This window comes from Rhamphochromis longiceps, linkage group LG23 (genome assembly GCF_057381845.1).
Source record: "Rhamphochromis longiceps isolate RC_006_pf linkage group LG23, R_longiceps_female_GT1.1, whole genome shotgun sequence".
NCBI lineage: Eukaryota > Metazoa > Chordata > Actinopteri > Cichliformes > Cichlidae > Rhamphochromis > Rhamphochromis longiceps.
In genome coordinates, this window is record NC_140578.1 from 32,691,326 (window position 1) to 32,704,423 (window position 13,098).

The 13,098-nt window shown below is 41.5% G+C and overlaps 1 protein-coding gene across 1 annotated transcript in view; it reads right to left on the reverse strand.

Moving 5' to 3' along the window:
* The window catches only part of LOC146642394 (fidgetin-like), a 33,545-nt gene that overhangs the window by 6,202 nt on the left and 14,245 nt on the right, over positions 1 to 13,098 (reverse strand). The gene's annotated exons all lie outside the window — the stretch shown is intronic.

The following is a 13,098-nucleotide window of genomic DNA, read 5'->3' on the forward strand; positions in this document are numbered from 1 at the left end:
AACTGTCCAAAAAGGTGATATTTGTCCAGAGGCGTTTGGTGTGTTATTTGGTGTGTTATTATGGATTTGCATCCAACTAATCAAGATTTGTTAAACCCTACAGCTCACAAGGACTCTGAGAGAGCATCAGCAGGTAAAGTGCGGTACAGAGAGACGCTGGGATGGCTGGTTACGGCAGCCTAATGCACCCTGGCCAGACCAATAAGACAGAGGCATTGAGGGTCACTCTATAATCCCCGGCTCATCTGAAGAGGCTGGAGATGGGTTTGAAAATGCGCCTCGCCGAGTGCCACAAAGCAACACACACACACAAACACACACCTCTGCTTGTGGTACTTTCATTCAATACACACTTAAAGACAAACCTGTGCTCAGACACACAGGCGTTTAAAAAAAAAAAAGAAAAAACATCTATGCCTGCACTCCGGCGTGCAGACGTCCATGAGCACACGCGCACGCACACACATCCACTGACCCAGACAGACAAACACAGGCACACACGCAGGAGCTGTAGCGAGCTATGAATTACAACACATTGTGTCTCAAGCTTAGTTCCTTTCTGCACAGCTCCACCTTGACCTCTCTCTCTCTACCATTCTCTTTACCATTCTGTCTGCCTCTTCTTCATGCCTCCCTGCTGCCTTGTTTTCACTCTCAGCCTCTCTCCTCTTTGCTTTTGTTTGTTATCCATTTTCCACCTCCCCTCCTGCTAGATCTGTCTTTATTTCTCTTCACCTCCTTTTATTCAGACTCCATCTATTTCGATATATATCTCCACTTTTCACTCCCTTTCTTCGAAGCCACCCCTCCTCTTATTTAGTCCCTCTGTGCTCACTTCGCCTCCCTCCCCTTCCCTCCTTCCTTTGCTCCTTCTCATCTCAGACATACTCACCTGGCTCTCCCCTTTATTGCCTCAGGAGGCTGGAGAGCCACTGTTTCCTTTAATCCCAGCCAATGCCATCTGCAAACACTGACAGTCACACAGTGGCTCCATCGTTGTCTCACTATCAAAGCCGTGGCACTATCAAAGGCTGGACTGGGCGTAATCACAGCAGCCGCACAGCAGATTGAACCCTGTTTGATTTGACTTAGTGCACACAAATAAAGGATAATATCGGTGTCATTTAAGCTACTTCCTCCGACTTATTGACTGGCAGCGGTTGCATGTAGAGACCCACAACTGGGGGTCTAGTAAGCAATCCCTGTTTCAAAATTGGTTTATGTGTGTGTTTTTGTGCTTGTGTGAATAAAGCCAGCACGCACAATAAAATGCATTCACGGAGGAGCAAATCTTCCCTTCCTCCCATCCATTTATGCTACTGCAAACACATAAACATGGGGGGAAAAACGCAGAAAGCAAGCACACACAAACAAATACACGTTCACTCTCTCTTGGTCTCTTTTCTGAGGCCCTGTGTTTGTTTGGTAACAACACAGGCAGGGGTGGGGGTGGGGGTATCCCTAGACTCCTATTTCCTCTCTGATTCTTCTCTCTAGCCATCTCTCAGCAGACGCCAGTGGCTAATTAGCAGAATGGCGATCTGCTAATTGTGTTAATTTACAACATTTTAGCCGAGGGGAGTCTTGCCGGGGCTGGCGTGCCCATCACCCTCCCAGTGTAGTGAGCAGGGAACACCTCAGATAGAGCTGGGCGAAGTTTTGTGCTAGCTAAGAGGCTCTTTTAATATTGAGAATATATTAAGTGAAGGCAGCAATATAAAAAGGACAGTATTTCTAAAAGGAAATTACATTTCCAAAAACAGGAGAAAATAAGAACAACGCTCTAGACAAAATTCAGATTTCACACCAGCAAAGAAACATTTAACAGATATTAAAAAAAAATGGCTGCACAACTGCCAAAGAGCACTATTTGCAAAGACAAAATGCTACAAAGTCACATTCCTCTGTGATGATTCCAATGCGTTCATACAGCAGTGTAACCATTTTAATCTGAGTAGCTCAGAGAGTCCACAGAAAAAAATTGTGTTTCCAGGAGTCCATCAGAGGGTGCAGTTTTGTTATTTTTCTTGTTATTTTGTCAGTAAGCCAGTGTCAATGAGTATTGATCAATCCTTAATAGAACAAGATCACTGAAAATATTAAACAATTCAAGGCTGCTCTCAAGCTTGTATTCTAAGCGTCATGTCTGATCCGTAGCCAGGAGCAAAAGACTGCACATAAAGTCTGTATAGTTCCAACATTAACTTTTAAGCATTACCAAATAACTATAAAGCAGATATGGATGAGGACAACAGATTCAGCCATGTGTTCAACTATCTGTAAATACATGTATATATTTATTATTATATTATATTTATTATTATTTATTATAGACCTTTTCTTACAAACAAACTGTCCACTCCCCATCTGATTCAGGGGCTATAATCACTGTATATACTATCAGAGTGACTCTCCTCTCTGCAGTGGCACAGACCTACAGTGAAACAGCATTGCTGACACAGGGTGATTCTGCAGCGTGATTCTGCCACAGAAAAATCCACCTTCAGATGTTTCTTAAATGGGCATTCAACAGTGCTTCAGTTGAAGATTATGGACATAACATAATATTAATTTGGTATAGTGCAGAGCAAGTGGCAGCAAATGTTATAAATATATATTCTATGATATGACACATTCTTTTTAAAGAAATTAAAGATATCACACAATCTCTGTAATAGATGACACCATCTGGGCTGAAATAAACATTTTTCTATAAAAACTGAACAGAGGCTAACTATTGACATCTAGTATATATTCATATTAATGTAGAGAAAAAACTGTATTTTAAGGCTTTGGTTTTTTTTTTTTTTCTTTGCTTTATTGTTAATGCCTGAGTATATATGTTTAACTTTAGAGAAATTCTCATGTCCTCTTGCAGCCAGACAATAAGCCGAAGCACGAAAGCTACATCAAAAGAAAGTTAGCAAGAGATGACCCTGTTAACCTTAGCTATGAACAAAATAAAATACACATTTCAAATAAAATAAAAATCAACTTCAAATGTACACTCAAAACATTTTATTTTCTTAAATATTGCCATTCAAAAGGATCTTAATGTGCACTTGATACAGTAAAACAATCAAATAGGTATGAGCTATATCAAATAAAAGAGCTAGCCAAACTAGCATTAGCTAAGTTTTTCTCTAGCCATTATCATTTATGAATGCCACATCTCAGGTATAATATATCAATCACATATACATAAATGATAAATTGCCTTCTTTGTCAAAAAAAAGTAATGCATGCATTTTTACTGATGTAGTGTATGTGGTGAAACCCCCCCCCCCCCCAAAGAAAAACAACGCAGCTAGCAAAGCTAGTGTAGCTTAATAAGGTGCCACACCTTTGGTGTTGCTACTTTTTAATCACATTAATTAACATAATTTGAATCTACCTATTAGCAGAAGACACAGAGAGATGCTAAGTACTGAAAAAAACTGTTCATTTTCTCTTAGACTTATCTGTTGATGACATTTAGGTAATTTGGCGTACCTTTTTATCTAGCTGTGTTATTAGCTAAAATACTCCAGCTTATCTTATTACACAAAATAATTCAAAAGAAGGTGTGAGGATAGAAAGAAATAAGATTAATATATAAAAATGTTGAAGGTAATAGAAATGAGGAATAAACACAAAAAACAAAGGCCTTCAAAGTCTTAGTCTTCACTCCCTATAATCCGACATGCACCAAACTCTTATGTGCTCTGTTTAAAGAAACACGATCTTTCTAATACTGTCATTAATAAAGATAACATATATAAAAAGAGTATGTCAGGCTCCATCAGGGCTTTCATCTCTTCTATAATGAGGTTAATGCAGAGAAGCAGTGATTACCCTGCAATGCAAATGAAGGCCAAACGATAACTTGCACTATTTAAATAAGGTAATAGCGATTATGCTACGTTATTCAAATGAGGACGGATGCTTTGAACTGAGCACTTTGAACTTGCTGCTCCTTCTCCAAAACATATGGAAGAGATCGAGGAGGACTGACTTTGGTATCATTCAGGGGTGTATCCTTTAATTCAATGTGATGTAAACCAGGGGCAATGAGCAAAGCAAAGCGCCCTAATGTGATGGTGCAGGTGGGGTGGGGCCTTACTACATCCCTTTACTTGCTATGAATGACCTTGAAAGACATTGAAAGAAAGTCATTGAATTCATTGTCAAAGGGCGATTCAATATCCCTTTGTTATTAAAAGCATCACACATTCATTTTCACAAACAGTCAAGGCTCTTTTCTTTAAAATATAAAATTGTTCTGTTACTTGTGGAGCACAATTTGGCCTTTGGCTGCAGAGGCCTTCATTAAGGTTACAAGATTACATGCGTGGGGCCTCCGGCTTAAATATTTAACAAGAAATATTTCCATTCATTTGTTTTTGGTCTCGTTACAGCACTTTGATCGAGCTGCAAGGCTGCAGACCTGGCAGACATATTTACAGATCATTTGGACAGACACATGCAATAAGGTGTTCAAGTTTTTTTTGTTTTTGTTTTGTTTTTTTAAACCAAGAGTCGTACATGTTGCCGAGAAAAAGGGAGAGAGAGAAATCATGCACTCGGGTGAAACATCCAGCAGAAATCTTCTCCACCTTCTGAAGCGTCTAGTCTGCCAGCTTTTTTCACCCCTCTCCTCCAGCCTCCACATAGAGAAGCCTAATAATTCTCATTACACTCGGCATCCATCTGCATCAACAGAACTGCCTATTACTCTGTGTGTGTGTATATGCAGTAAACAGCTCTTTAGAGAGAGCTAATGAGCTCTTTTAAGTCTGTCTGCTATGTGATTCTGCAAGCGGGGTGTCAGAGCAAACTGCCCATTTCAGTAACGCCATAATTAAGCCGTATGTGTATGTGTGCGTACGCGAAAAAGACATGCTGGCACACATGTTTCCACTGCGTGCGTATACACACACGCCAAGACAAGGCGTACAAATGTGCACCCCTCTTTGTCTTTCTAACATAAACACTCACCAGAGACCTTCAAAAACAAACTATTGTGTCGTAATTCTTTTTTTTCCCCTTCCTTTAAACAAATGCGTTCCGGCCGAGCGTTGGAAGAGAAAGAGGAGGACGAGGAGGAGGAGGTGGAGGAGTAGAAAGAGCTGCATGACAAGCGATAACTTCATCAAGAGAGACCCGTTTTCACGCACCACAGGGGAAATCTAACCAGCCAGTTATTCAAATCCTTATCAAATACACCAGAGGGCATCTTTTAACCCCTAAATCACAGCACAAAAAAACCTCAGTACACAACATACAGTACGCAGCTATTGTTTAATGACATATGTGTGTGCATTTTTCTATGCACGCAGGCCTTGTGTGTGTTTGACAAATCTCCGGACTGCCTCGTTAATGAGTCCGGCACACTGTGACTAAGCCACAGGCTACGCTGTATTGGCACACAACCTACAGTAGAGAGTCAAATAATGTGATTAGGTCCTCCAAAAGGCAATTAATTATAAAATTAGTCATGAGCTGGTGTCTCTCTCGCCCTCGCCCTCTCTCGCTCACACATACATGAGCGCACAAAATCAAAACTGAAATCATGTTTATTCTTTGGAGCAGAAATTGCAATCCAGAAAGTGACAGAAATGTTATTATTAACAACCTTATTTGAACCGAGTCCAAACTACAGACAGAAGTGTTGCTTGCAGAAATTTAATTTCATTTCCATCCTCCATGACAGACTTTTTTTCTCTGAAAATAGCCTGAATTCACATCTTTGAAGCCTTCGATTCAAGTCCAGCCACAGCTTACCATTACAACGACTAGTCTGCCGCAAAGCAACGACAGTAACGACAACAACAACAACAGATAAGGAAGTAAACAGAGCGAGTTCAAAGTCTAGACGGCGAGCAGTGACCGGGAGAGATGAGCTGTCACTAACTCAAAGACGGTGGGTGGGGGTGGGGATTCTGTAAAGATGACAGCTCGGAGCTGCGATATAAAGATATTTGACAAATGACAGCAACTTTAAAAAACTCTAACACCCATTGTAATCAGCGATCTGTGACCTTGGGATAAGTTTGCACAGCCAAACCAGCAAACTCTAAAATATTTCTGGAGCAAAAAAATAAATCAATCTGTTTTTGACACTTTCAAAATATTAGGACATGTTTAATGACGATACCAAGTTTAGCTTACGGGAGAAATCAGACCAAATCACCGTAAATCTCTAACTAAATTCCAGAGGCGTATCCTCGTAACCCCTGCCTGCCCATATCAGATCTTCCTTAAAGCTGTATAAATTGACACTGTCTAAATTTCCTTTTACTAGACAGACTATTGAATGGGTGGGTTAAATGGGTAGGGCGCAGTTAAACAAATGCTCTGGATCAAGGAAATTGTGCGTGGCTTCTTTTGTCATTCAGAGAGGAAATTGAGAGATATTCGGCAGGGGCTCAGCGCTGCTAACGCACGACATTCATCTATAATGCACTTGGCCTGTCCGTCAGATACTCCATTTCCTGTGACTAGCGCAGCGTGCCTAATCACCCAGCTCCATGCAGGGTTCCTTCCTCAAAGACAGCCCTGCACACACACACACACACACACACACACACACACACACACACACACACACACACACACACACACACACACACACAGTTATGAAGTAAAAAATGAAGACAGACACATGCACAATACACGCACGCACACATTGAGCCCACTTAGGCAAAACAGATTATTCTTATCGTGTGAACAAAACATCTGTAAAGACTCTCAACACCAGTGTGCTCTAACAGTGTCACGACCTCAGCAGCATCTCCATAGCGCCTCTTTCATCAGAAAAGCCTTTCACAAGCATGCAGAAACCAGACACATCATCAATAGGTGGAAAGATATAAAGTATGTAACTTAAACCCATTTGTTGCTGCTTAAACATCTTACGGCAGCTGTTTTTCCCCCGTCTGCATTTACACGTATATGGTGAGAAAGCTTCTACTTGAGAAAGAAGGCAAAATCAGCCAAAAGTCATTTTAGAATCTGTGGCTCATTACTCATCCACAAGCTATTAATGATTAAGTACTCCAATAAATCTGCAAATACAAATTAGCTTCTTTTATTGCTATAAATTACATAAGATAAGATAAGATAAGACTTTATTGATCCCACAGCGGGGAAATTTTTGCGTCACCTCAGCTCAGGTACAGATATATGAAGGAAATACAAAAATAACGTGACATAAACAACCTAACACAGAGTGAAAATTTATAAAGCTTTAATAACATGTTTCTACTCTCGTTATTATGGTATCAGCTGCAATTATAATGATTTCACTGGTCTATAAAGATTTAACAGTTAACAGTTAATTTGATCATTTATAAAAATTACTCACGTATTAAAAAAAACTAAACTTAGCCATACTGTGGTAGCTCTTACATTTATAAATCATTTACCATTAGCACCTATTAGTGAAAACAGTTTGACATAATGACTGTTAAGGTACTAAAGTCTGTCACAAATTCTTGTTTTATTACTCATCTATTACTAGCGTGCAGCTAATGGGGACGGCAACAAATTAAAGTATTAACCCCAAAAATACTAAAGCCTACATTTTTATTAATGCTCTGCAAATCTTTAATCTTATTACAGATTAAATAAAAAACAAACTCACTGAGTTTTAAATGCCTGAGTTTGGTAATGAATGCATGGGATATACACACAGACAACTTATCCATGTATAACCCTTATTAGAAGGGTTATACATGGATGCACAATCTGTATGGGAAGACTAGCAGACGCTGAAGCTGGCAGCTTCTGATTAATTGTAGTAAAATGTGACACATTAACACCACAATGCAACAACTTGCTACACAGTATGTAGACTTCAATCTGTTTCCATCATCAATGCGGTCTGACGGAAAGAGTGGTCGCGGAGCTACATCGGCATTCCCCGCTTCCACCTGGGGTGCAGCCGGCAGGATCTTTCAGAGCGGCCCCGAGGTTAACGTGGGGCCACACGCTATCAATACTCCTCTGACGCTCGAATCCATACCTGTGAACCACCACCACTTTGTTTACCTGTGTGTTCAGTAATTAAAATAGATTTCTGAGAGGAGGCCTAATCCTTTCAGAAATGGCATCGATCTGACTACCAATGCACGAGAGGTGCGGTGTAATTTTGTCTGCTTTTTTTTCTTCCCTCCTCCCCTACACTCTGTTCAGCATAACCGAGTGCGCTGAGGACACACTCCCCTGCCTCTTCCTCCTAGACGGAAACTTTGGAAAGTCCTCGACATGAAGGACATCATTTAGGGGCAGAGGAGGGAGGGGGCTACAATAGAGGGGTGGCAGGTGGAGATAATAGAGAGGGAGCCTCTAACCTCGTCTAAAGCTGTCTGTCTTCGTAAATAAAATGAGATAATTATTGAGTGAACAACATTATACGCAGACGACGCACTCTTTCTTCTACCCCCCTCCTACCGGCGCAGTTGTAAATCTCAACAAACACGGTGCTTTTGGACATTAAGTGCTCACTAAGCACAGTGGATGCATCATATTTCAAGAGCAGGCGTTGTGTGGGTGAGGAGCTGGGGAAAATGGAGTGTAATGGTTATCCATTATCTTATATGGCAACGGCAGCAATGATCATTTTCAAGTGACTCATTTCTGGAAGTACCTATCTATTGGCCACTTCGAGAGAAGACTTTGATGGCTAATCCAAAACAACTATTCAGAGGTCATTTACTGCGGCAGCGTGGAGACACTCTGCACAAGAGAACGCTCAAGCCTTCCTCATTATTCAAATACAATCCTCAGGAAGATCTACATGACAAACAGCAGCGCAGCAGCCCCGGAGTGGGTGATTACCTACACAGCACACTCCGAACCAGAGTGGAAACATTAACAGCGCATCAACAAATGAATATATCACAATCCAAGTAAGAGTATGAAAGCGGCACAATAGATATTTGTCAGGGGAATTAAACAATGATACTGGAGCTGTATTAATACGTCGACGCTTGCTCACAGAGAAGCTTAGTAGTCGGTAATGTGGCCACGAGTCATGTCTGCCAGAGAACTTTCATATTAGTCAATCATATTCTATTCATCTCGCAAGGTAAATGTATTTTTATTAGTGTCGCTGCGCTGTTTGTTTGTGTGTGGTCTCAGCTCCACATGAATGGTTACTTAACACCACACTGATTTCCCCTCAGCAGTTAGAGAAAAACCAGCCTATGCTCAATGATGCATCACCGTGTTTGCTGCCGCCAGGCCGTGTGTGTGTTTGTGTGTGTGTGTGTGCATATGTCTTTGTGTGTTTGCATGTGTTATCGCTGCTGGCACGTAGACAGCCAGCCCAGGAGTGACTGCCGGGGTGTCACCATCTGTGGATGCATTTATGTCTGTCTGCACCGAGTTGTGTGTGTGTGTGTGGTTTGGAAGGGGAGGGGGGTTTAGGGGTAGGGTGGAGATGCACTCAGACAGTAGACTGGATGGCAATTGTAACATCAGTAGGCCAATTTGCTACCAAAAAACTTCAAATTTCAAATTATTTTTTCCTATTAAAGACCACAGAAAATGCCATGATTTATAAAGCCCCCTTGTATCAATTACAGAAAGCTAACTGTAAACTCTCATTTTGTCACATGGGCAAAAAAAGAAGAAGAAGATTTTAAAGCCTTTTCTACTCGTTACGATGGATTTTGCAGTGTATCAAACACTTGGCAAGCAAGCTAGATTAGAGTTCAACAGCAGTTGGTGGAGATTAACGCCCGCCGTGCTTAGCGCACGTGCAAGGCTGCAAAAGTGCGTGTGTGTGTGTGTATATGTGTGTGTATATGTGCCTGTGGGATGTGTGTGAATTACTGAAGAGGCCCTGGCTGGGATAACCTCTACCCCCAGCCTGTGAACTTGCAGGATCCTTCACGGTTCATGTTTGAAGTGTCAAATTCTGCACACTTCATATGGATTTTGGCACGATATGCCAACCCACACCTCTTACCGAGTCTGAAAGAGTCCAGTCTCACAGTCCAACTGTTTGGAAGTGTATTAAAACACATAAATGGAACCCTCCTCCCAGCCCCCCAAAATGAAAAGCTTTCATGCCTGTCTGTGATGCTTTAGCAATAAAAAGGACATTAGTGAATAACCAACCTTTTCTATCATTTATTGGCTGTTGGATGGAAAGAAAAATTAACAAAAGTAAAATTGAATGAAAATAATTCACAGTTCGGTCCAAAAACAACATCAAGCACCAAAATGAGGCCTGGGAAAAGGAAGGTAAAAAGTCATGGCCTTCAAACAACTGTGCAAAAATTTTTCCAGATATTTGGGAACAGTGAGCCGTAAACAAATACAAGTCATTTATCTTAATCTCACACCTTTGCACACTGTGGGAAAATGTTATACATGATGTAGGGGCGACTGACAAGGGAACGATCGGACATGTTGGTATATGGCGCTGGACTCCACCAATATCTGCTCTGAGATACAACCTATAGCTGCTTATTCTGAACTCGGATGCACATGTTTGTGCACGTGATGCTCCGAGCATTAGAAAGAACGAGCTCTCTGGTATGACAGCAGGCATGCGAAAGAGAGTACACGAATGCAAGGCAGTGCGGCCTGCACGTGCATCTTTAAATCCAGTGTGCTGCGCATTATGCTAGAATTCACACAGGTTGTCTAAACAGTCAAACAGCGGATCAATACGCCCATCGATCGGTGGCATTGAGACTGAACTGGTCGTGGCGAGGGGGCAGGAGATTCTCACTAGAGCTCTCTGCAGGCTGCCGGCTGGAGAACGTATACACACGTACTCACACACTCCTTTACGGACACACACATTTACTGCAAAGGTGAGGCTGAGACAAATATTTGAGAACATGTGTATACAGATTTACGAACGTTAAATTTCTTCCTCTCTGCCTACTCGAACAGAAACTCAGGCTTCCTTGGGACACAGACTACCTCCGCACCAGCACAACGCTGCTCATCTCATATGAGCAGATTCAGGTCCTGTCTGTTCAAGTCAGAGCAGTCTGCCAGCAGTTTGTCTCAAAGTGAGGGCATCCAGTCAGCTTCAGCAGCTGAATATCAAGCTGCCTGCCGCCACGTCTCCTTGCGCTCAACTGACACAGTCGATAGCTCTGCATTATTCATGGGGACGGCGGGGGCCGATGAGATGGCCTCTCACTGAGGGCTGGATTTCAACAGTTCCAAACTTTACACGGGCTGGCGGACGCGTGACACCTTCAACAACTGCTTATCGTCAGCGAAAATGACAACCTAAGGCACAGGGAAGGGCACGGACTTTAAAGGGGAGGCTCGGGGAGGAATTTGTCAGAGGCGCATCTGTAGGTTTTGAACGAGGCTCGAAGACTGACACCATGGTTTTAATGTGACCCTTTCACAACTGACTGATGTGCCATTTAAATAACAGGCAGTGGAGCAAAAATAGCCCCTCTCTAAGAAAATAAAGTACATACGACTTTCTTGTCAGCTCTTCTTGTTTGCTATCAAGTCAATAAACACAGATCACAAAGCTAACATGAAACCCCGAGTATCTTTTAGCGATAATAAAAAAGAAAACAAATCATAATTTGAAATGTTGCTCAGCTACGTTTGCTTATTTCCATTACACAGACTCAAAATATCAATTAGCTAAACTGCGTCCGTTCAAAAAAGGAGGAGGGGAAAAAAAAGAACAAGTTAGGGAAAAAAAGAGAGACTGTTATTTGGAGTAAATCAAACACGACGCAAAGAGAACCAAAGGCAATAAAGAACGTCAGGCTGCTTGATATCAGATCTCGGAGGAGAAATTTGATGGGCACCGATGAGCAGAAGGCATCTCGGGAGGATTGGACAAGGGAGAGATTTAATGTGATCATAGGGGACGCTCATCTTTCAGGGAACGGGGTAATAATGAGCAATCAATAACATCCCTAACAGAGTTAGAGCGAGTGGCTGACAGCAGATGTAAGGCTCCGGCTAACAGGCTACGTCTGATCTCACATTACCACACTGGATCTGAGTTTAACAAACACACAGGCGTGCAAAGTGTGTATAAATGCACAGACAGCATATGGATACCCCACCCCTCCACCCCCCACACACACCTACACACACTCTGTACTTCTTACACACTGACACATGCACACAGCGCACAATCTCCTTAGGTGACATCCAGCAGCAACGTGTCACTGTCTATCGATCAAGAGCTGTAATCACATTCACGGGTGATGAACACAGTTCGGTATTGTGAACACGGGCTTCTGTTTATCCGGTGACTGCAGATTTCACGGCCTAAAATGACAACCAGGATATAAAAAGTACCCAGTAAATAAAGCTCAATGTCCTGCTCACTGCTGTTTCCACCACTTAGACTTAGCTATCATGTAGACTCAGTTTGAATAGCTAGAAGTGACTTGACTAACACGTTACAAAAAAGCATTTCAGCATGGCTTAAGATTAAATGTTCAACAATCCCAGGGTTTCCTCCAGAAATATTAATTTAACTGTGAAAAGTGTTATAGGAGAGCTTATTTTCCACTTTAGAGGAGGACACACCAGTGAGCCATTATTCACATGCAGCAATGCATGCATAAACTACCCCACTGTTATCTGCAATTATTTGATACAAGTGGACAGATAATGGTTAAAAAGTTAAAGATAAGGTAGTAGACTAAAAAAATATATCCCCTAATTTAATAACTGTAGCTATTTTATCCAGAGATTCAGCATCACAGAGGTCTAGAAAAATACTTAAGAGTCAAGAAAATGGCTAGAATAATAAAATGCCTAATCTTCTGTTAATCAAAGCATTTTAGCTGGAAATATTTTCTTTTGATTAATTTGATTAATCCTTTTATGCTAAGATCTGGCCGACAGTTGATGTATTTAAGCCGCACTGAAACAAAAGTCAAATCTACTTGTACATTTAGATCATCACAGAACAATGCTGCTGATGTAACTGGCAAATAAATTACCACTAATTTAACACAATACATGTTTACAAGAGAAACATAGCATTAAGGTTAGCTTCTATAGTTACGCTCATTTCTTATAGCCTGACTCAAGGAGCCAAAAGATGATTAAAGAATGCGTTCTCAATGACCCTGAAGCTGTGAACCAAAACACCAAATA